The sequence below is a fragment of the Lissotriton helveticus genome, chromosome 11 (genome assembly GCF_964261635.1).
Source record: "Lissotriton helveticus chromosome 11, aLisHel1.1, whole genome shotgun sequence".
NCBI lineage: Eukaryota > Metazoa > Chordata > Amphibia > Caudata > Salamandridae > Lissotriton > Lissotriton helveticus.
Genome location: NC_136072.1, coordinates 324868376 through 324891984, shown reverse-complemented (window position 1 = coordinate 324891984; position 23609 = coordinate 324868376). Strand labels below are relative to the sequence as shown.

The window sequence follows — 23609 nt, the reverse complement described above, 5'->3', positions numbered from 1 at the left end:
TGTATTCTGTTGCGGTCTAATTTACAACCGTCAACTTGGATAGAAGCATGGGCCTGGCTTGACTGCACGCAGCGGGCCCACTGACGCGGTGATACAGACAAACCTATCTGCGCCGTTTACTTCTGGACTGGGCCAGGAACCCTGCCAGGGTTGTCAGAGAATAATGTTGAACTTCTTGTGATATGCCATCATGTTGCACGCCTCATCTTGACCTAAAAAAGTTCTTCGGTAAGTACTGTTTTCCGAAAACGAATCAAGCCTGTACCACCAACAGGCTAAAAACAAATCTGATAACCACCGCCAGTAAAGCCAATGGTTGCTGCTCCACACAGATTCCAACACTACAATGTGCACTGATAAATGCGCACTCCCAAGTTATGCATTACGATAAAATACATGATTTAGTTGTGAAGCATGGTTTAGACTGCCTATTTATTACTGAAACCAGGCTAAACACTGCCTTAGCTCCTGAGACCTCTTCGGAGTTTCTATTGAGATACTACATAAAGCACATGGACAAAGATCAGAACTGAATATTGTGTGTATCTTTTTTGGGCTGCCTGGAGGTCTTCTCATTCAATATTGCTCCGATTTATAGAGGCTGAATACCTAGCTCTTCATTAAAATATCCCCTGTGCTGCATCCTAATTTTCAGACCCCACAACCCTGTGGTCTCTAGTATTCCCTATTTCTTCGAATCTATGGCCTCCTTCCTTCTAAACATTAACAATCCTGGTGGTGGTTTCAATATTCATATTGATAAATCCTGATCTAGAAGCTCAAGCTTTTAGTAATATCCGGGATGAAATTAAGCTAGACAGCCCCCCTATAGGCCCTACTTGTGTAGCTGGCCACTCGCTCGACTTAATTCTAAATTCAGCCCTTTTTATTTTGTTCACTGACTCCTTTCAGCTACTCTCCACTGACCCATTTCTTTTCACTTTTAATACTCTATTTTTAGACCAAGTTGAGCACGATGTCACTAACGTAAACTATCTGCTAGGCCTTGTCTCCTGAACCCTGAATTGTGGGCGACAACGCTGAATGTCACATGCCTAACTTTTCAGATAAAGACCCCACACTTCAGGTCTAGCAACTTCTGGATATCATTCTTTTTGGATAAGATCAACCCTGATAGACAAACGTAAAAGAAGATCCCTTCCGGCTCCATGTCTTTACAAGGATCTAAAAATGCTGATAAACAAGTGTAGGACACTCAAAGGGAAGTGAAGGAGAAACTATAACTCAGCAGATAAACTTACATATAAAATTGAATTTACCCTTTATTGCAAGCAAGTTAAAAACATTTTTAAAAACAAACTATGCTCAAAATTGTATTCTTGGGTTAAACACACCCTTCCAAGGAGGTACTTCTTCTGTATTAAAAAATATGGCCTATCCCCAGGTTGAGGGCATTACTGTTATGCCTTCTTAAGAACTATGCCTTAAGCTATGTGAAATTTTTTACACAACAATTGCTTACTTGAAAATTATTCATTGGTAACTAGCAGTAATGCTCGATCTCTGTGAAACTCGACCACTGAAGCTATATTATCCACTTTTGTACCAGTCTCCGTACAGCAGGTCTTGGATAATAGGAGTACTATAACCTCTTACTCTTCTCTGTATGTGTGATCTATAAAACAGCTGAAAACAGTTGCAACGTTCCTCTCTCCCTGACTGACCGTTCTTTGCAATTCCTTGTTAACATCTGAAATGTTGCAGAAGACTTGGAACTCTGCCATAATTTCTCCACATGTGAAGTAATCCTCATTTAGACCCTAATGAGTTGTCCAACTATGGACCAATATCGTTATTGTCTTTATCTGCAAATTGCACCTGCAACCCATACAGCTGACCAAGTTCCTGGAAGCACATTACCTTTATCAAACGGCCCAATCTGGCTTCTGTAAAGCCCTCTATCAAGTCAAGAGATACTTTATTTTGGCCGTATAAGGCCATAAAAGCACAGGTAAAACATATAAAAATACAGTACAATCGATACAGCAATTTCAATATAAAAATTGTGTACACGTTAAAAGGTTTGATCGTTAAAAAGATTTAAAAAAGTGTAGTAAATATCCTAAGAAGGCTCAGAGTATCTCAGATATGTAATGCAAGTTGATAAGTTAAAGGGTGGAGTTGAGAAGCAGAGTCCCAGGTCATGATTGTGACATATGGTGGGTAGTTTGGGCTTGCTCTTTCATTAAAACTGCTCGGCGTACATCCCACATTGAAAACCGATAACGGGACACTGCGAAAACAATTGGCATGCTGCTATCATATTTTAGGATCGTATTGGCCTGCGAGCAATGGGAAGTTCCAGGGTTCCTACTTAACTGTCGTAGCCAGCAATGTCTTATTACCTTATATGCTGGGCAAAAAAACAGTACATGTAGGTCTGTCTCCGTACAATTTTTGCAAGTTAGACAATCTTTAGTGGAACTGCCCCCCTCCCCCCAACTTGTGAGTAGGAGCACATAAGGGAAGTGTACCGTGCCTAAACAGCAAATAAAGTTTTTTGGCAAAGGGAAGGTTTTATATCACCTATGCTAGATTCTAAACTATATTACTGTTTGTCTTCAAGTAAGGCTATTGTGAGTGTGCCTGTCCTGGGCCCATCAATAGTAATTAAGATTGTAGTCATTAAAATTCTTAATCAAAGCCTTCCTAGGTGTTAACGGGCATCTATCTTCAGCACTGTCCCACAAATCTCCCATTCCAATGGATGACAAGAAGTTCTTGATGTAAGTGAGCCAAGAAAATTTACTTGCATCATTGAGGTTTGCCACTTCCCACAGTTCCTCTCTATACATAGATAATTCTGGGGTGCTCCATAAACGGCGCCAGTATACCAGAGGTCTGAGGGAAACCTCCAGTGCCATTGGGCTAACTCCAAAATCCATTTGGAGCGGGGTTAGTGGTGTACTTTTTGGAAGTCCCAAAAGTTGTCTGAGAAATTAATTTTCACTCTTAACAAGTTGTTCATGTGACAGATTCCCCCATAGTTCTGCCCCATATAGGGCAGCTCCTCTGGCTTGCGCCTTATATATTTCCAGCACAGTCCCCAGGAACTTATGTACACACTGCCTCTGTTGTTGCTCTAGCCCCCCTGTTGTTTGAGCCAGTTTAAGACCAGCCTTCTTGATTTGAACGCCCCACTCCATTTTCTCATTAAGGGACACTCCCAGATACTCGCATACAGGGACTTTCTTTAGATATTCCCCAGCTAATTGTGGATTGGGTTGTGTTGAACGCCCTGCGTTGAAAACCATGTATCTTGTTTTCTGGGTATTAATTTCCAGACCCTATTCTTGCAAAATAAGTAAAAGATGTCTAAAACCCTTTGGATGCCCATCGGTGACCTCGACAGCAGGAGGGTATCATCTGTGAACATCGGGAGGGGGGAGGAGGGTTGATTGCCCGGTCTATGTCAAAGGCTTAGTTGCACCTCGTTGATTGGCCATGGGGTCAGACTCAGTAAAATTCACAGGGGACACCCTCGGATCAGGCAAAAGCAGGGACTTTGGAACTCCAGACCCTGGAACTCTAGACTCTTGTTCAGCCATACGAGGACTAGTTAATTTGAGTTGTCGCAAGCCTCTTGTAGCGAACTTTCTATCAATTAACTCAACAGTCGGTGTCTTTAGTCAGTCCTTGTCCTCCAAGGAACCTAGGACTGCATAGTAATTATTCACTGGTATATTATATCTGGGTTGATTCCACCCCCCACCTCCGTCCAACCCTTGTAAAGGCTGCATATAGCCAGATGGCTTATAAAAGTACCCCAATGGCAATATATGTATCCCTGTTTGCTCTACAGTCCAGTTTCCCTGCCCTGTCCAATAATGTTTGGACAAGATTAGTTGACCCAAAAGATAGCACCACGCAATCACCCCCTAGGAACTTTTTGGATCTACCTATCCAACCAACCCGTCTAACCATTTTGAATTCTGTAAAAAGTGGGGTGGATAATCCAGACCTCGAACTTAGCAAGGAAAGTGCTTTATTTTTAAGGGATGTCAAATGTTCCCTGGTTCCGTCGGGCAGTATAGGGACATTGGCCAACACAATTGTGTAGGGGGTTGCTTCCGGTGGAAGGTGCTGGATGTTTATATCCGATGGGCCTCTTGCTGACTGTGGTACTTTTGTTGGGCAGTTTTTAATGGGGCTTCCCTTCTACTTTCATGTCCTAGGTCTGCTAGGTGAGGGATCGTTTTGGATATTTATAAAAAATTTTTGAATGGTACTTGGGACCTGTGACTTGTGGTGAATATTGGACATACCTGCCGTGTTCTGGCACATAGACGGCAGATCAAATTGTGCTATTTGAGGAGCTATCGCTAGACCAAGGCCAGAGGTTCCTGATTGTGCAGGCAAAAGCCTGTCGCCCCTATTGATTTGGGTGTTCTTTTTGTTACAATGGCAAGGATTGATCGATTGGGACTGGCTAATCTGAGTAGCTGACTGGCTCGATAGGGGCCGCTGCATCATATGTGCATTACTTGTTATTGATTCAAGTTTATCAATACTAGTTTCTATTCGAACTAATTTTTAGGTCTCGCCTGTCGATGCGCATGCGCATCGAGCAAGCGAGACTATAGGGGCTCATCCACTCTTTATCCAACTTGCAAGGAATCGTGGCGATTCCTTGCAGTGCCCGTGACTTTTAAGCTCAATGCGCATGCGCATTGAGCTTAAAAGCGCGTGCACATGCCCCCAGCCGCCTGCCTTGCCTACTCTCCCGCCCCCTCACTTCTTGATTGCACGGCCGCTAGGCCGTGCCTCCCCTACTCTCCTCCTCCTACTCTGTCTGTTCCCGCACTCCTCCCACACCCCCGCTCCGCCCCCTCCCCTGCCTGCCATGTCGCGTCGCATTTCTCCTCCCCCCTCCCCCCAGCCGCCTGCCTTGCCTACTCTCCCGCTCGCCGTCTGTTCGATAGCCATTGTTTTGTATTTCCTATTTGACATTTTTTTTTCAGCCATGCAAATCGTTAGCATTCCCTTATCTGTTACAAATATAAGTGTTACTGTAATTGAATTTGCTTATGTCACGTCTTATTTCCGTCACGTCCTCGGAAGGCTGAAGATGGGAGGGAGCCAACGTTTTTGGTGTGATTTCTGGTCTCTTCATTTGCAAGGCAGCTCGGCTGGTTTAAGGCCGCCTGCAGAGATCTGTGTGAGGCTTATGGGTCACAGCTTGCATTATTATCAGGGAGACTTTCACCACCATAAGGCTCAAGCTGATGTTGTGAATGCTGTGGGTGAGGCAGCCTGTTAGTAATACGTGCGCACAAGAAGTTTTCAGTGGGCATTTATCAGAAGTTGAAGTGAGCAGGGATTAACAGGATCTGTGTTCCACTGCTTTTGATTTTACTGTCAAATTTTCAGAGTTCTGGTTCTCTCAGTTTTCGAGTTAAAAGCATAAATCTTTTTAACTTACAAAACAGTTCACGTGAACACTAGCACTCGCTTGCCATTTGCTCCCGCCCGCCTCCGAGAGCTTCACTTGAAAGGCATCCAGTCCCCCGCCCCCTGCTTCACACTTTTCACGGCCGCCAGGCCCTGTCTCGCATTTCTCATCCCCGCCCTAATTATCTACCCCTGCTGTTGCTGCCCACGGCCTCCCCACAGCAATGCCAAGAGCTTGTTTTTGCCAGCCGCTTTCCTTTCGGACGATGCTTTTTAGGTCGTCGTTGTCGTCGTTGTTGATTTTTTTTTTACTTGTTGAAAGCGACCCGTTATTCTTTTGGGCAGGTGATTGTTTGCGGGCCACTGGTTGATGTTTCACACTAAGCCGCCTTTGAATGTCACATTATAAATTTCCCATTGCACCTGGAGTGTGCATAGTTCATTCAGTGGGGACCTTTAGTGCAGAGTGCAAGTCGGTAGCATTGGCTACAAAAAATAAAAATGCAAAAGATTTACAACAAAAAACCCATAAACAATTCTAAATGCACTAACTCTAATGCTGCGAGACCTATTGCATTTCCAATGCTTGTTGCAATAGGGGTTCTAATAGAGTTGTGACCAACCCACCAATTTTTGCCCAGCACTGCATGCTTTCAATGCCCTTTATGGAAGTTGGGGAACTTGTAGGGGGCACTTTATTAACAGGACTAGTTGCGGGCGAATGTCCTTCAACCTCCTCTACCATATTTTTACTTTTGCGTCCTCTTTGATGCAGGTTGTGCTGACTTTTTGGGGCCCTGGCCCTTTCTTTTTCTGGATAGGGTTGAGAACTACTCCCCAGATTGGTTTTTCTTTTCTGACCCCTAGTGATTACTTTAGGTTTTACAATTGCGGCCCTTGACTTAGTACTGTTATTTAATTCAGCGGTATAACTAATCGGTGTCCTGGAGAAATACTCTGTTGACAATCTGTGTTATTTGGGGGCTCTAGCAAGTCCAGCTGACCTTGTGGGAGTTTTGGTTCTAAGGACAGTCTTCGCTCTGTTAAAGCAACTTTCATGGCTGAGAGCTGACTCAGTGCGTAACAAAGAAGCATCCTAGGTCCCCACCGCTCCCTGTCCTGTAACTGATATTCTTTTGTTCATTTTGTCGATACACCTGGGGGCAGCAATCTATAGCAGATGCTAAACACCAATTATCAACTGATATTGATAAAACCCCCTAAGTCTGCATACAATGACCCCCCCCCCTTGCAAAGTCAAAAGTCCATATAAATGTAAGGCACAGAATATTAATAAGATGGCCCTGCCCGGCCTCTTGCAGTCTCTGACTGGCACAGACGAGCCTGCCCTTTGCCCGGGCGCGGCCCTTGTGCGTCCTGCTCTGCTGGAGGACTGGCATGGTTTTATGTGCCTCATGGCGCTTGCGGCATCTCTGTCCGGTGCGCATGCCCCAGTGAGTGCCAGGAAGTGTAGACGTGCTACACGCGGCCCCCTCCAAGCAGGAGCCAAATCCTAGTGGCGGTGGCAGGTCAGGCAGCCCAACAACAGTGAGATCCCTCCCTTCAAAGGCACTTCAATTGTTCCCTCCAAAGCCCTCTATCCTAAAACAATACTTGCCAAAGCAACTGATGACATCATGTTCATACTGGATGTTGGCTTAGTGGCAGCCCTTATTTTAGTAGTTCAGCAGTCATCAATACAATCTCCAACTGCGGCTATCCCTAGTTGGCATATCAGGCACAGTCTTTGAATAGTTCGTTTCTTTTCTCAAGATCAGGCTGAGACGGTTGTTATGCCTTAACCCTCTTTAATCTTTACCTGGCCCTCCTGGTCAACCTCATGGACTCCTCTGGTATCACTTTCCAGGAGTATGGTGACGACACACAATAGTTCATCTAGATAGTAACATGGAGGAGACAGTGCTGAGACTCGGACAGTGCCTTAACTGCATGCGCGCTAGCGGGTTTTCCCACTGCGCGCTGCATTTTAAAAAAACCCGCGTTATGTGACAAAGCCAGCTCGTCATGCGCGTAGCGCAGGTAACTCCCATGACGAGCTGGCTTTGTCATGCGCGCTGAAGGGGTTAATGATGTATCCAACTGGATGAGTGTGAACTCCTTGTTTCTCAACAGCAGCAAAACAGAAACCATTGTGTTCGGACTATCAAACAAACAACTGGCGGCTGGACACTCTGGGTACTCTTCCCCAAACACCTCCTCCTCCAAGCCCCCCCCCCCCCCCCCCCCCCCCCTTAGACTAGAAATGTTGTAGTTCTCAATAGGCTTTCCGCATTGGAATAATATATCCTGCAGCTTAGACGTAGGACTTATGTCAACTAGGTCTCTGCCGAATATATTAGACTTAATTGTGAGTGCCAGCTAGCTGAGGTCACTAGAAACTTTCTTGAAAGTACAAGAAGGGATTAGTCTCTGACAACCATATAACATGACAACTTTGTTTCCCTAGAACGAAACGTATCTCTAGAGTCGCGGAAACAATAGACGACTATTTCACTCAGTCAGATGTGCATGCTTCATTTCACCAGAGTTGCTTAGAAATAGAGAGACTGGCGTTTTCAATAAAAGTATTTATTGAACAGTCTTATTTCTTAAGCATAAGAAATGCACAGCTACAATTGAAATGCTGGTTAAGAAGTACAATGCATATAATACGAATAGTATTATAAAATAGTACTGTAAAAGCATGATATGGTTCTAAGCCATAAACAAAAAATGCATAAAATACATACAGTGATTAAATAGTGGCTAAAAGTACTCAACTGGTGCTTCTAAAATACGCCTACCCCGGTGTACCTAGCCTAAGTCTAGTACGAGGGAGGAGTAAGTGTGGTGCAGCTTAAGTCTGCCAAGAATCTGTTACAAGAATTCTCTTGTGGTCTAATCAGCTCTGTACCTTGGTTTCAGAATGATAGAGGTCTTGTATCTCTCTCTCAGGACTCGATCTCCCAGCAACCCGCAAGGGTAGCCTGGAAACACCGGAGCTGGATTTCTCGGCAAGAGAAAAGACAGCGTCTTCTCGGTGCGTCAGTTGGAGGGTCGGCTTCCTTCGGCACTTGCAGCAGCAGGGCGTCGGGCAAGTAGTTAGTCGATCTGCTCCTAAACCACCGTGTGTTTGACTGGGCAAATGTAGGCATATTTATACTTTGAAGGTGCCGAGTTTGAGGTAAGATTGGACATAATATCGTCACTAGTGCCTCAATTCCTTGAAAACTCCAGGAGTTCTTGGATAAATTAGTATTCAAGCAGGTGGAAGTCCCTGACTGCTGAAGGCTGGTTTTTCCAAGAAATCATTGTGGATTCTCTGAGTTTAGTGGAAGTAGCCATGCCGTATTTGGGCTGCGCAGGTTAAGGCTAAATAAGGCAATGATTCCTATGCCTATATAAGGATTGTGAATTATACCTATATATGGGCATGAATCGGGACAATTACATTAGGGTCCTAGATTCCCACATAACAGTAGTCCTCTTTGCTGCTGACCTATCACTATCAATTGCCAAATGTATTTGTTCTGCTTATTTCTGCCTTGTTGAGGACTATCAGAAAAAATTCTCCTTTTTGCCAAGTCTTTCTTGAGGTAAGACTTGATGCAATCGCCCATCCTGGCTAGAATTGATTATTTTAGCTCTTTGCTGGTAGGCTCGCCAAACACCTCAGCCAGAAATGGAAAATACTCCAGAACACAGCAACACACATACTTTTAGGACTGTAGAGATGTTCTGCTACCTCTAATCAGCTCCACAAACATCACTGGTTCTGTGACATACGGTCGTATGAAACCATGGTCATGCCCCTTAAATTTCATCTCTGTATTCGTGGTATCAACCATCTCAGGCCCTAAGGTCGAAACTTTCTTTCCTAATAAAAATGCCAAAGTTCAAAAAGGTTTCAATGGGAGGCCGCTCAACATCTGTGGTAATCACGAAAGCATGGCACTTCTTGCCTCTTGCCTTTCGTGGTTAATCGAGTTTAAAAATATTCAGGAAAATTCTAAAAATCTCCCTATGTACTAACCTTATATGAATACTTCTGTGTTAGCTGTTCTTCTTCTTTTTTTTTCTTTTTTTTTTTTCACCTCATGTTTCTCTCACCCGCTTCCCTCCCCTCCAGGGTATCAAAACCTTCACCTCCCTTTTAGTGGGTGGACACTTCTTTCCAAAGTAGTTGCTGAGCTCTACAAATAGTTTAATCCATTTTATATAATCACATTGTCGTCCTGTCAGAGCACTTAGGTTAACCTAGTCCATTTGACAACATACCATGCCCTAAACCCAACATAAAAATGTGCAACTAAAGTTCATCACATAATATATTAATTGGAGAATAAGGAACAAAAATGGACAAAGTTAATTTCTCATCTGAAGTATAAAATGTCTAGTCTACATATCAAATGGGTCAAAATATTGAAGTATTCCATCAGCAATCAATTTAAGAAGAGCAATACTAAATGAATTCTTAATTTTACAGATTCCTTTAGAAACTTCCTCACCATAAGCCAAACCAAAGGAGTCCAGTATGAGGGATAAAATAAGGCGGACTGGGAGGTTCTAAACTTAGTTTACCTTAAGAATGGGACAAGATACTGTTTAAATTCGTTACCTTAAAACACAATGAGGTTTACAAAGACACATTATCACAATAGAAAGGATTCAACACCGAAGGGCAACTATGCCCATCAGTAACGGATCGAAGAGGAATGTGCTTAAATATAAATTTAGTTAGTAAGGTTCTTTCATAATCGTGTTCAACTGATGATAGATAGGGATCCATATACATTGTGATTTTCAAAAGAAAGTGACACTTCCCTCTCTTTTTAGTCAGTTGGAATTGATCCCTTTTCATGTGTTTCTCCTCATAAGTATAATAGTGAAGGTATTCTGGCTCAATTGTCTAAATCCCAACAGTCTGACAACATTTACCTATTAAAATATAGCGCTGGGTTTCCCTCAAACTGAAAACCACAGTAACAAGCATTTTTCAGTGCAATCTATCTTGCATTTGCTAGAGTTTGAGCTATTGGCATTATAAATGAGACTGCTTTTTTTTATTTATGTGTTTTGAAAATCTGCAAGCAGTGCACAAACACTCACTTTGTACTTATAGTTGTTGCTTACGAGAAGGAAGGCTGACAGTAACTGCGCATCTTTTTCTGCCGGCCTTGCTTCTAGTAAGCAAGGACTGCAAGTACAAAGTTCTTGTTCACGCACCGCTTGCAGGTTTTCAAAATGCATAAATAAAAAGCATTGTCATTTACAATGCCAATAGCTCAAACTCTTGCAAATGCGAGACATATTGCATTGCAAATACTTGTTACTATATTGTCTTTTACAACTAGAACAAATCTTTTGGTATGAAATACTCTGTCTATTGGGTCTTGTCTATGTTATATAAGCCTATTAAAGCCATAAATAATATACACCCACTTTTCACTACATTAAGGCCTCTGCAGTAGCTGCCTCGTGGCTTTCTTACAAGAGGGTGCCAGATCGCATCAATGGCCACAGACACGGCATTGTCCGTAGGTGAAAGGGCGCTCCAAAAATAAAAATCAATTATAAGAATATCAGTAAATATTATTCATGAATATCATTCATTTGTGACTTCGAAAACCCTTGCACTGGCCCTGCGGATATCTATTGCTGAAATCTGACAGAGCATCTAAATGTTATTTAACTGGAAAAAGAAGACGGGTGGTCACACGGCTTGACATGACGTAGATGAACACAAGTCACATTCTAGGAAGCCGTTGACACACTTCATCCCAGACGCGACCTCCTACTATGCAATTACTGACAAGGCAGACAACAGAACTCTTGACTATGAACACCAAACAAACTCAGCAGTCTTAACTTATTCTGTTATTTCGAGCCAGCCTTGTCTCCACCAAGCGCTCCCTCCCCCTACTGGTTATGCAGCAGCCATGTGAAAATAGGCCCAGATGCTGGAACATGATTCTTATTTAAACATGAGCTTAAATTAACACATAAAGGAGGAGGTATTTTCAGACAACATTTTTTTTCTGTAATTATGATAATTACAACGGCCATAATAACTACCTGATTTGCTCCACTGTTTACTCACATGGAAGGTTGAGGGTTTGTGTGGCGATATATTTGAAAGCTGGTCTACTAAGCGATTCCACCTTTGACGTGCTTGTAATGCTCTTCGCTTTTACCAACGCCTAATTAAGTAATCCCTTGTGAGTTTTCAAAATTTCTCAACAGAACACCGACTACCAAAATAAACATGGGAATGAATTCCAAGACAAGGCAGGAATTGTACCATAAGTGTCGACCCTTTGTCACCACTCACACAGAACCACGATCCTTAATGTTTGGGAAGTATTGCATCAGAGTGAAAAGTTCAAAGAAAACAAGCCCCGTGAATGATTTGCAAGGAAGGGGAGAGAGAGCAGGAAAAAGACAATGAAAGCAAAACCAGGTCAGCGCTCGTAAAACTGGAGCTGCTCTGATAAAGTATGTTCAGTTATTAACCCCATCGCCGCTGGCGGGATTCCGCCGCTGTGCTGGGGGGCGCGTACAGTACCCCCATGCTCATGACGAGGTCAGCTCGTCATGAGCCACGGCACTCCGGTGCTCATGACGAGCTGAGCTCGTCATGACCGCGCCTGTTCCAATGGAACGTTCAGCACAGCAAGGGAATCAGCCCAGCGTGCGAGCGTTCCAAGTAACGGGCGCGGTCATGACGAGCTGACCTCGTCATGAGCGCTGAAGAGGTTAAACAAGCGGGGTGAGGGCGCGAGGAAAGTGCATGGAATAAACCAGGCGCACAGCAGATAGGAGAAAATCCTTTCAGAAAATAATGCAACATGCTGTTCATAAAACCTGCAGAGTAACAACACCAGTAAATGGGCGAGTAACTAATGTAGACAAGGCGATACTAAAGAGGGACTACTCAGCCTATTATTGAAGCAAAGCAACTATTTAGAAAGGACACTAACTGGATCCAATTGAAAAGATGGGCGGCGCTTCAAGTCCCTACTTGTATACAGCATGCCTCGCAGAGCAGCGCATGCGCTGCCCAGGCTTGACCTAAAAAGGGCGTTGTTTTTCGTTATAGAAAACACAGAAAGGTCTGCACACTATTAATTTAACTAACCAAACAAGCAGAATAGATTATATTTTGTTAGATGTACAGCTGTGGAAAAATATGATAGATATGGCAATTGTTCAACGAAAGAACAGTGACCTCAATGCCACCGAACTATGGCATTTTATCATCTGAATATGGCCCAATTAGCCCTCTTGTAAGTAGGCATTTAGTTGTATCTAACAATAAACAAGCCATCAAAAGGCCCTCTGTACAAAAATCGAAGCAGATGGAACATCTCTACAGACAAGTGGCAATTGGGATTGCATGCCTAGTGCAAACAATAATCAATCCAGCTTCTGATAAATGTCCTATTTGTAAACCCGAAAAGGGAACCGTGACACATGTACAGGTTGTTTGGAACGCCAATATACTAGCCCCACAGCAAAAGGATTATTGTCATCTGCTGTTGGATTGGAGCATTCCAATGTGAAAAATGCAAACAGCTCTTAGAAAGCTAAGATCGGAATACGAGAAAACAATAGCTTACCCTGGTATTCTGACCAAGCCAACCATCCTAGACATCAATAACATAATAGATTCCCCCCTCACTTTGACCTTCAAGGATGATGGTTATCTGACTGTGTCAACCCCGTTCGTCTCTCTCCCCTCACTGAGTACATAAATATTATGTATTTGTTTACATCTTTATATCTTTATGCATCCTCATGTCCTGCGATGTTATGCAATTTTTCTTTTCCTTTGTGTATGTAAAGCACTCTGATACCTGCGGGCCTAGCTAGCTCTATATAAAACTTTATAAATAAAAATAAATAAAATAAAACAGAGGCTGGCAGAGGAAGCCCTCCGACATTAAAAAAATATATTTTTGGCGTCATGTTGGCTGTTATCCCTTGCATATCCTCAGATACCATACTCAATAAGTGAATAAAGTGGCAGTGCATAAAAGGTGAATGAATAAAGGTGCAAAAGATTTATGACCAAATGTAAAAAACTTGCTATACACACAACAGTTTTTAGTTAATTATTGTATCATATAGTTACTGAATTCCAACCACAACATACATTTTAAAACCTGTTAGTCCATATAGTAAAACATTAGAAGTTGATGTTTCAACCCTAACGGTTAAAATTGACCAGGGTCATCATCCGGATAATTGTCCAGAGATACTTGAAGTGAAAAACAATCCAAAAGAATGCCACCGGGATCCAATATGAACAATTATGGGGGTACAACCTCCAGCACCCAAGGAGAAACAAAACTGGAACAAGGCAAAAAAAAATCCCACTGAAAGGGACGTCCATCTTGTAAGAAACAGAATACCTCACAGGATGTAAATCAACCCCCCCAAAGGGTACCGGGACCTACTATTAATTGTGTAATGCCCAACGGCCATCACATAGGATTTCAGTTATCTGCGGACCAAACATGTCCTCAGCAATTGCGGACCATCTACAGTTCTTGATATTAGGGGTGCATTATAAGCACATAGCGGCAACAGAATTTGTTTTTACTCCTGCGAGAGTTGTGTACACAGCCCTCAAAGCATCAGCTACATGGTAACGATACAAAATAAACTGAAAAGAGGAAGGCACCCAAGACGGGATCTAAAATAACTCTAACACAAGGTTTTCACACACCTGTTTCAATTAGATTATAATAGCTTGATCTATACCCATATCCGCAATAATGGATCTTGTTGCCCTTGACTGACAGTTGAAGGCGAGAGCGTAGGTACATAAATGCAGAGTGAATCAATCCTTCTTAACATTAACATACATAGATACTATTAATACAGATTTAGGTATTGTTCAGCTTTCCCCAAGACTTATCAAAATCCTGTTTGCAAATCTGTAATAATTCTTGTAACCTCTGCCCAGTCTCTGAGTTGATTAAGAATAACCCTACTGAAGATTTTAGTTGCTGACTCAATTATAGAGATTAGCCAAAGATTCTTTGGATCATTTTTGCCATCCTGTTTAAGTATTGGAATCATTATTGGTACATGATGTTTATTGTAATTATTACTATATGGCCTGGTATATGGAAACACAACATAGGGGTGAGTAGGATGCACACCTGTTCTCCAATTTCACAAGTTCTCCAAACTTCTCAATTGCGTGCCGAATGGTGTAGCGGCCAGCCCAATAGCCACTCGAATGTAAATACTCCATATTTTGAGGGCATCATTTTGCCCCCATCCAAACGCACTGCTGAGTGCCATCTTTAGGCAATCATATGTACTTCCAATTTTATCCACGTATTCACTGTTAAACTCCATGTTTTATTCATAACTTAGTTTCTCTCCTTTTTAAACGAATCCACAATCTGAATGTTTTGCTTTTTTTCCAAGTTTCTCATATTAACAATGTGCCCATCCGGACCTCTTCGTGCAAATATGACAGATGCAAAGTTCATCTCAAGCAGTGTTTATTTGATAAAATCCCTATGCATTTCGGGCTTTAGAAGCGCCCTTCGTCAGGGGTCACTACAAACCACAATAAAAACAATTACCCATTAATCATTCGAAAGTCAGCACTTGTAATTTCTGTAATATCGCAACATACTCAATTTAAATTAAACACAGTATCAAATACTTCTTTATATAGAGAAATACATTGTAAACTAGCAGTCATGGTTTGTTCATTATGAACTCTTCTTCTAATGCGCCAACTAACCTACTACCAAATATCCCACCTCACTGCTTAACAACCTCCCTTCTTCTATAACCAACACATAATCCCCAACATAACTGTATACGCGTTCAACATCCTCCCTCCCCCCCTCTCACCGCTCTTTCTGTACTTTGAGTCACTTTCCTGTTTATACAAACTTTTACCGAAAAAATTCACATTACAATGTTTTCAACCTTATTTCCTTATCCTTCGATATAATCAATCCACTGGGACTCTGCTACATTTTAGGCTTTTACTCGTACCTGCCATGAGACTTTCCATCCTCCTCAGCGTTCCAAACACGTGGTATATGGAAAGACATTTTCTGTACTGTTACTTAATACCACAGATGACAAAGGCCCCTAAAACGCCACATTATGCTTAAAAAGGCCCGTCGTGATGCAATCTGAGCCAGTAACCTTATTATTTGGAATTGAAACAATTGCCTTACCTACTACTTCAATGATAAAAACAGTACATTAGATTGAGGGGGATATATCTGATGCTTGACCTGCATAGATGATGATGTAGGCAACTCCAAAAAAATGGCCACTCAAGTGACTGCCTGTATATTTGTATATACACCCTAATGTGTTGGAGACCTTAGGGCAAGTTATTAACATTTTTCGAAAGAGTCGGAGTATCTGTCCAACTAGAACCTTCTAATAATTTGTCCCTCATTTCAGTTTGTTATTCCCTTTTCGTGTTAATAAGGCACCATTTATAACATTTCCTCATACTGCATATTACTGCTGGTAGTCCTTAGGAGCATTTCCAGTCGCCTTTTTAAAAAAACATTATTATCAATCTAAAGGTTTTACAAATTAAGATTTTGCTTATCTGTTGTTGTAATACTTTATTCGATACATTTTTTTAACATAAAAGTAGATACAATTTCATCATAAAAGAATAAAATTCATATTAATCATATCATAATACAGAGACAAAAAAAACTTATTACAATGCAAAGTTAATATATAGTTAAAAGGCTGGAGGGCATAAAGTGCAGTGGCATTCATTTCTTGATCAGCCAAATTAATTAGTCTTAGTTTCCTACCCCATTCTCAATTGCATAAGCTTTGAGCGTATCTGTCAGGCTTTTCCCAGATACTTTGCAACTCCGCAAACGACTATCATGGATGTTGTGTCCGTTGTCAGAATGCGAAGGGCCATTGTGTAGTGCCTCACTCCCATTTCCCTACATACTGGTTTTAACCATCTTTTCCTACCCCCCTATAGGCACTACAGGCAAACAGGAAGTGTGCTAAGGATTCGGTGGGGTTTGCACATCCCGGGCAGGTAGCATGGTGGGACAAGGAGGGTTTCCAGCGCTTGGTAAATTCATGCAAAGGAAGTGTCCCATACCTCCATTTTAAGAAGAGTTCTATCTCTGGGTATTTTAATAAAATCTAAGAAGGGTTCCAGCTTCCTCACCGGTTTGTGCTCTAAAAACTGATCAGTTAAAACACCGCACCTAGTATCTTTTAGTTCCTTAGCCTGCACCCATTCCCAGTAAATTTTCTTAACCGTTTCTTTTGGTGGGGGGGGGGGGGGGAGGGAGAGACTGGGGAGACTGGGATAGCCACGCTTCACTCAACCCCAGATTATTGACCAACTGTCTCAATTTGTTCAGCCATACGATCTTCTTTGAGCTGTTCAGAGTGATAAGTTCGTCAAAAACTGCTGTGTAGTTTGCCAACTCCGGTGTCCTTCGCAGGCGCACCCAATATAATAACGGACGAAGGCAAACTATGTCTTTGATTGATCGTCATCCCATGTCATGAAGAAGTGGTTTTAAAGGGGTAGAGAGCGGGAGACCAACTAGATCTCTAAGAAACTTATTCTCAGCGTTGACTAGCTCTGCAGTATGGTCAAAACCCCATAATTCTGATCCATAAACTGCAGCGGCTAATGCCTTCCCATCATAAACGGCTAGAGCAGGGGCGATGGGTCTACTAAAAGAGGCTCGATGGTCTCTTGAGATGGCTCCCGACACTCTTTTAAGATGTAAAAGCATTTTGGCCACAGGGTGTCCCATTTCATTCTATTATTGACCCTTATTCCCAGGTAGTCAAAGGCATCTACCATCTCTAGCATTGAACCATTGAGGGCAACATTGATCTTCCTAGATTTTTTGATCTGGGACAATACCATCCGCTTTGTTTTAGTGGTATTGATGATTGTTAGACCTGTTGGCCATGGGGATAGGTGTTCTTTTTCCCCTCATGGTTTTTCCCCTCAGGTCCAGAGGCCTGTTCTGTCAGGAAACTGCAGTAATTCACAAAATGGTGGGCCTTAACTGTTTTCAACTGCCACATCCTAGACTGCCCCATAGGATAACCTTAGGCCTTCCAGAATGTTCTGGACCCTACTAGACCCTGGGTGGATTGCCTATAAAAGGACAGGGGTCAGGAAGCCATTTTGTGTTGACCAGAGAGTGGAGGAGTGAGGCAGTGGTGAGAGGAGGAGGACGCACTGGGAGCAGTTAGTTTGTCCTTGTGACAGACAGCCCCTACAGGGAGACGTTCCCCCTTCAACCCCTGACCAATCCCTCCCAACCGCCTTCTTCTACTGCCAAGATCGATCTATCTGCGGTGGAAGCCCCCCCCCCCCTTCTAATCCCTGGCCTTATTGATCCCTGTCGGGACGCTCCTGCTGTGAGACTTCACCCTATTCCCCCATTGGCGGAGCTTTGCCTACCAGCGTTGTAGAGGAAGTGAATCCAGGCCGGGTGCGGTATTTCCCTGCAGCTGTGAGGGGGAGGAGAGTGTCTGCCAAGCCTTCGGGGCCTGGGGAAGTGAGCGTTCCGCACTATCAGCGCCTTCTGTGGAGCCAGGTGAGAGGAGAGACTGTGGGCAAAGGAGCGGTGACAGGCGGCGCCAGGCGGGAACACTAGTCCCTCGCGCCCGCGCTGCCCCGCTCCGTGGCTGAGAAGGCAGAGCCGGTGACGCGAGGCCTGCGGGAGGCGGGGCCGTGAGAGGAGGTGTCTCAGAGGCGAGTCGCCTCAGTGTACAAGCGGCCTGAAACGTGTGTTAGAAGCGTCAGGGAGACGGGCAAGCCCCTGTATAGCGTCTCAACAGGAAGCGGAGCGTCTGGGAAACGCGCAGGCTCCTGTGTAGCGTCTCAGCAGGAAACGGAGCGCTGCTCTTCTGCCCTCGTTCTTTGACGCTAAGGGAGCCCTCGCCTAGCGCTGTGACGAGGTAGCGTGGCTGCACTGAGGGGACCGGGAGGGAAAGCAAGCCGCCCTCCAGGAGCTCCTCATTCGAACCTTTGTTCCTCTCCTCCCCCCAGCAGTACTGTTCAGTGAGGAAAGGAGATTACCAACGAAGTAAGGAGAGCGGGGGTGTGGGAAAACAAAGAGCAGGGAGCCTCTTTTGCCAACAGAGAGTGCTGGAGACAGTAGGGGATTTCCCAAACCTTCGCAATTGTCATTAGGGATTACAGGCAGACCGGAATCTAAAGAGCCTGATAAAGAGGTATCAGAGGAGTGATTCTAGCCATCCTACTGGGTGTCATCTGGGGTTGATTGCCTGGAAGAAACCTATCTGACCTCGCCAGACTGTCCCTAGAATAACTGTGATTATTGATCTTCCCCACTTAAGCCAATGGATTTATGACTGTAACCTCTTTTACCATAAAGTGTGTGAGACAGGGGGTTATATGTGGAGGAAGTTATAGGGGATTTCTTCAGTGATCAATTGACCTGCTTCTCCCCTTTATTTGAATTGTAATGTTATGAAATTGTAGCACATAGAAGGTCTATTGTGACTCCTCCTGAAATTGAAAATGTACTGAAGTGAACTGTGATGCTAGTAATGTATTAAATTGGTAATCTGGAAAGTAATAACATTTATTCTCAAAATAGGCTGTAAAATACTAAACTGCATTTTTGAACCAGAGAACAGAATATATATTATTTTTATAAAGCAGTACTTATTTTCCTATACTTTGGTGTAGTGTTGTTTTTGAGTGCTATTGCGTGGATTTACTATTGGGTAGTTTGCAACCTTTGCACTGTGCCTCTAGAATTGCATGCCTTACCCCTAGGCCAGGCTACCCTAGGTGACCTGACATCCCAGTTTCCAACATTTGGTGCCTAGCGGTGGGATTCTGACTTGGTTGCAGCTACTCATTAGTAATTCAACGCAATACACTGACCTACACCAGGAGTTTTCTCCTTGCGGCCCTCCTAATTTGACTTTTGTTTTTTCTAAATTTATTTCTGGTGGTGGGTGGAGGTTAACCTCAGGTCACTTCTTGGTTTTCTCCTGTGTGTGGATTTTATTCCATAGTGAAAGATGGAATTGAATTTTAAAGAGCTAGAAGCCAATACTGTGGCCCAACTCAGAGAATGGTGTCAGCAACAAGGGGTATTCTTTAACAAAGGTGCCAAGAAAGGCGAGTTGCTGACAAGCATAAGGGCATGGGTGGAAGCTCATTTAAGGGAGGAACCAGAAACTGAAGAGAGTGACGGGGACACTGTCCTTGAGACTGCAATGTTGAACCAACCTGGGAGGGGGAATCTGCTGACAGGTCCCAGGACACCTTCGAGGGCGAGCAGCAGCGTCTCAGACCGGGGTTTAACTGACGCCGCGCTAGAAGATAGGAGGGAGGAGAGGAGAATGAAGTTGGAATTAGCTAGGATGGAGATGGAAAGGGAGGAAAGGAGGTTAGCCCATGAGCGAACCATCAAAGAGATGGACCTACAAGCCTTAATACAAAGGCCTCCCAATCCAGATAATGGTGGCAGCGAAAATAAAGTGAACACCAGGGAACCCAGACCCTATTTACCCAAAGATATCATCGCTAGTTACACCCCAGGCGATGACATTGCCAAATGGCTGGCCGCCTACGAAGTTTCTTTAAGGGCTCACGGGATCTTAGAAATTCTCTGGGGAGGTGGGCTGTATAAATACATGCCACCTGCTGGCAGAGACACCTTGTTGGCTCTGGAGCAGGATGAGCAAACCCACTACCCTACAATGAAGGTGGCACTGGTGAAGAAGTTTGGACTTACCCCAGAGAGATACAGACAGAAATTCAGGGGAAGTCACAAACTGAGTACCCAGAATTGGGTAGACTTTTTAGACTACGCCAAGAAAGCTTTGGAGGGTTGGGTCAAGGGCAGCGAGGTGAAAGATTATGAGGGGCTGTACAATCTATTTTTGAAAGAACACCTCCTCGAGAAATGTTTTCCCGAGTTGCGCCAACACCTGGTGGACAGCAAGCTGACCGATCCCCGGAAGCTTGCAGAGGAGGCGGACACTTGGGCAAGTACCCGGGTGTCCTCAAAGGGGACTGGAGGGGATTCTCAAAAAGCCGGACAGGGCGCCCCCCAGAAGAAGGAGGGCGGAGATAAAAAGGAGTTCTCCAAAGGTCCCCAAAATAATTTCCACGGTAAGGGAGCAGGTTTCACCCCTAGGGCAAACCCGCCCAGAAACCCTAATCCTGGCCAAAGCCAGCAGCCAAGGGTTCTCCACTGTTTTGAATGTGGTGGTGTTGGACATTATAAGGGAGATGTCAGATGCCCAAAGAGACCACCCCCTCCCACCGGAGGAAAGTCACCGGGAGTAGCTAGTGTAGCGCTCGGGGAGGAGTTGCCCTTAGATAAGGGGGGTGAGTGGGCGGGTGTCACCTTAGTGTCCCTGGGAGAGCGGGAGATGGTTCCAAAGATCCAGGTCCCCCCAAATACTACAAAGTATGGGCAATGGGTTACCATCAATGGCCAAAGAGGGGAGGCTCTGAGAGATACAGGAGCCAGTATGACTATGGTGAGAAGTCAACTGGTGTCTCCAGAGCAGGTTGTTCCTAATGTACTCCACCCCGCCGCGATGGCTGACAGCAGAATGGGCCACTATCCAGTGGCTGAGGTTCCCTTTGAGTGGGAGGGGGTTGCAGGTTCACTTCGAGTTGCCGTAAGCCCTGCCGTGCCAGTTGATTGTCTGTTGGGGAATGACATGGAGCACAACACTTGGAGAGAGGTGGAATACCGGACGCATTCTGCGATGCTGGGTACACCTGACTGGGCCTGTGTAAGCACACGGTCTGCGACTGCCCGGAGAGGGAGTTCGCCTGGGTTGGAGCCTGGAACAATGGCCCAACCCGCTGCTAAAAAGGGACAGACCCGGAGACAGGGAGAGCCTGCTCCGGCTTCCACATCCCCTGAGACAGATCGGCCACCTGCGGTGGTGGACCAGGAGTCCGTGGGGGGGGGGGGGAAGTAGACTCTCTGGAGGATTTACCCATCCCTGCCGAGTGGCATGTGGAGGGAGGTCCTACCAGAGAGGAATCTGTAAGGGGCAGAGGGAGTGCCCCACCCTTGAGGGACTGAGGCAACAGGCTGAAGCCCAAGCAGCAGGTGATGTTACGGGACACTACCATCTTTACTGGGAGGATGGACTCCTCTACAGTGAACCCAAGGTACCCTTACCTGGCTCATCAAGGGCCTTGGTGGTCCCGCAGCAATACCGAGCCTTTCTGCTGGAATTGGCTCATGCAATACCACTGGCAGGACACTTAGGCCAGGACAAGACCTTTGCACGGCTTGTCCTCCACTTTTACTGGCCTCAGATGAAAGTGGCGTCCAACACATACTGTCGGACATGTGTATCCTGCCAGGCCAGTGGGAAAACAGGGGTGAAGCTAAAGGCTCCCCTGGAACCACTTCCAGTCGTTAGCACCCCCTTTGAAAGGGTGGGCATCGACATTGTAGGGCCATTGGATCCACCAACAACAGCTGGTCACAGGTTTATCCTGGTTCTGGTGGATCATGCCACACGGTACCCAGAGGCCAGCCCTCTGAGGACTGTTACTGCACCTGTGGTGGCTAGGGCCCTGATGGGAATCTTTACCCGTGTAGGATTCCCCAAGGAGGTTGTGTCCGACAGGGGGACCAACTTCCTGTCAGCCTACATGCGGACAATGTGGAAGGAGTGTGGAGTGACCTACCGGTTCACCACTCCTTATCACCCCCAGTCAAATGGACTGGTTGAGAGGTTTAATAAGACCCTGAAGGGCATGATAAGAAGTCTGCCGGAGAGCTTACGGAGGAAGTGGGACGTCCTCCTGCCTTGCTTGCTGTTCTCTTACAGAGAGGTGCCGCAGAAGGGAGTGGGCTTCAGCCCTTTTGAATTGTTGTATGGGCACCCTGTGCGTGGGCCTCTCAGCCTGGTGAAGGATGGATGGGAGAAGTCTCCCAGAAAACCTCCCCAGGATGTGGTGAGCTACATGCTAGCCTTCAGAAGCCAGATGGCCAAGTTGTGGAAGCAGGCTTCTGACAACTTGGAGGCCAGTCAGGCAGTAATGAAGGAATGGTACGACCAAAATGCTCACCCGGTGGAGTTGGAGCCTGGCCAGAAAGTATGGGTGATGGAACCTGGAGAGCTAAGTGCCCTTCAAGATCGTTGGACAGGCCCATTTGAGGTGTTGGAGAAGAAGGGTAAGGCCACTTACTTGGTGGATCTTAAGACCCCGCGACAGCCCCTACGGGTGCTGCATGCCAATCGCCTCAAACCCCACCATGAGAGGCCAGAGGTCATCCTGATGTTGGTGACTGATGGTGCTGAGGAAGCAGAAAGCGAGCCTCTCCCAGATCTCTTTTCATGCCAAGAGAAGGATGGGTCGGTGGAGGGAGTGATTCTCTCCCCATCCCTAACTCCCTGAGCAACGAGAGGATTGCCGCCAGGTATTGGAGCAGTACTCTTCGCTGTTCTGTAGTAGGGGATCTCTGTGTATAGTCATAATCTAGTGAATAGTCCCGCCCATGTGCGTGGACCCCGGCAATCAAAAATAATCTCTTAAGTTGTCAAAAAATTGCAGAACTGCAAAGACACTTAAGAGAAAATTTTAAGACAAATAATGCAGCCTATATCCACAGGCTACACTGTCCAGTACTTCAACTAGAAATTCCACCAAAAATCCACAAACAGCAAAGCCTGTCCAGATTTCCCTTGCTTTTACTGCAAAAACCCCTCAGAAATGATAGAGAGGAAGGCCTGGACAGACAAGCCCCATAGGCTGCCATTATGTGGCTTAAACAGGATACTGTGCCTTTAAGGAAACCTTCTAGAACCTTCTCCCAGTATCCCAGAATGCATAGCAGGTCCCACTGACTTCAGTTCTTTTTTCCGGCTCCTGCTTACAGGACCCTGGCATTGAGCTCTCCCTTGTTTCAAGGGTTTATTGCATGTTTTGGCACTTTTTGTATTCTAAAAGTGTTGCAGTTTACTCTCTTGGTTTTCTCTTCTCTTCTGTGTGCTGCTTCAGGTGTTTTAGGGCTCTAAAATGCCTGGACTCTTTGTGAAGTGTCCAGCATGTGAGAGGAAGAAGGCCAGAGGTGATCCACATGATGTCTGCATCGTCTGCCTCCCTGAAGATCATGTCCCTGAGGAGTGTGTCATCTGCCAGCAGTTTACAACTCGCACTCTGAAGG

The 23609-nt window shown here is 44.9% G+C and overlaps 1 protein-coding gene across 1 annotated transcript in view; it reads left to right on the top strand.

Annotated features, from left to right (window-relative positions):
• The window catches only part of RNF168 (ring finger protein 168), a 151880-nt gene that overhangs the window by 10187 nt on the left and 118084 nt on the right, over window positions 1-23609 (top strand). The gene's annotated exons all lie outside the window — the stretch shown is intronic.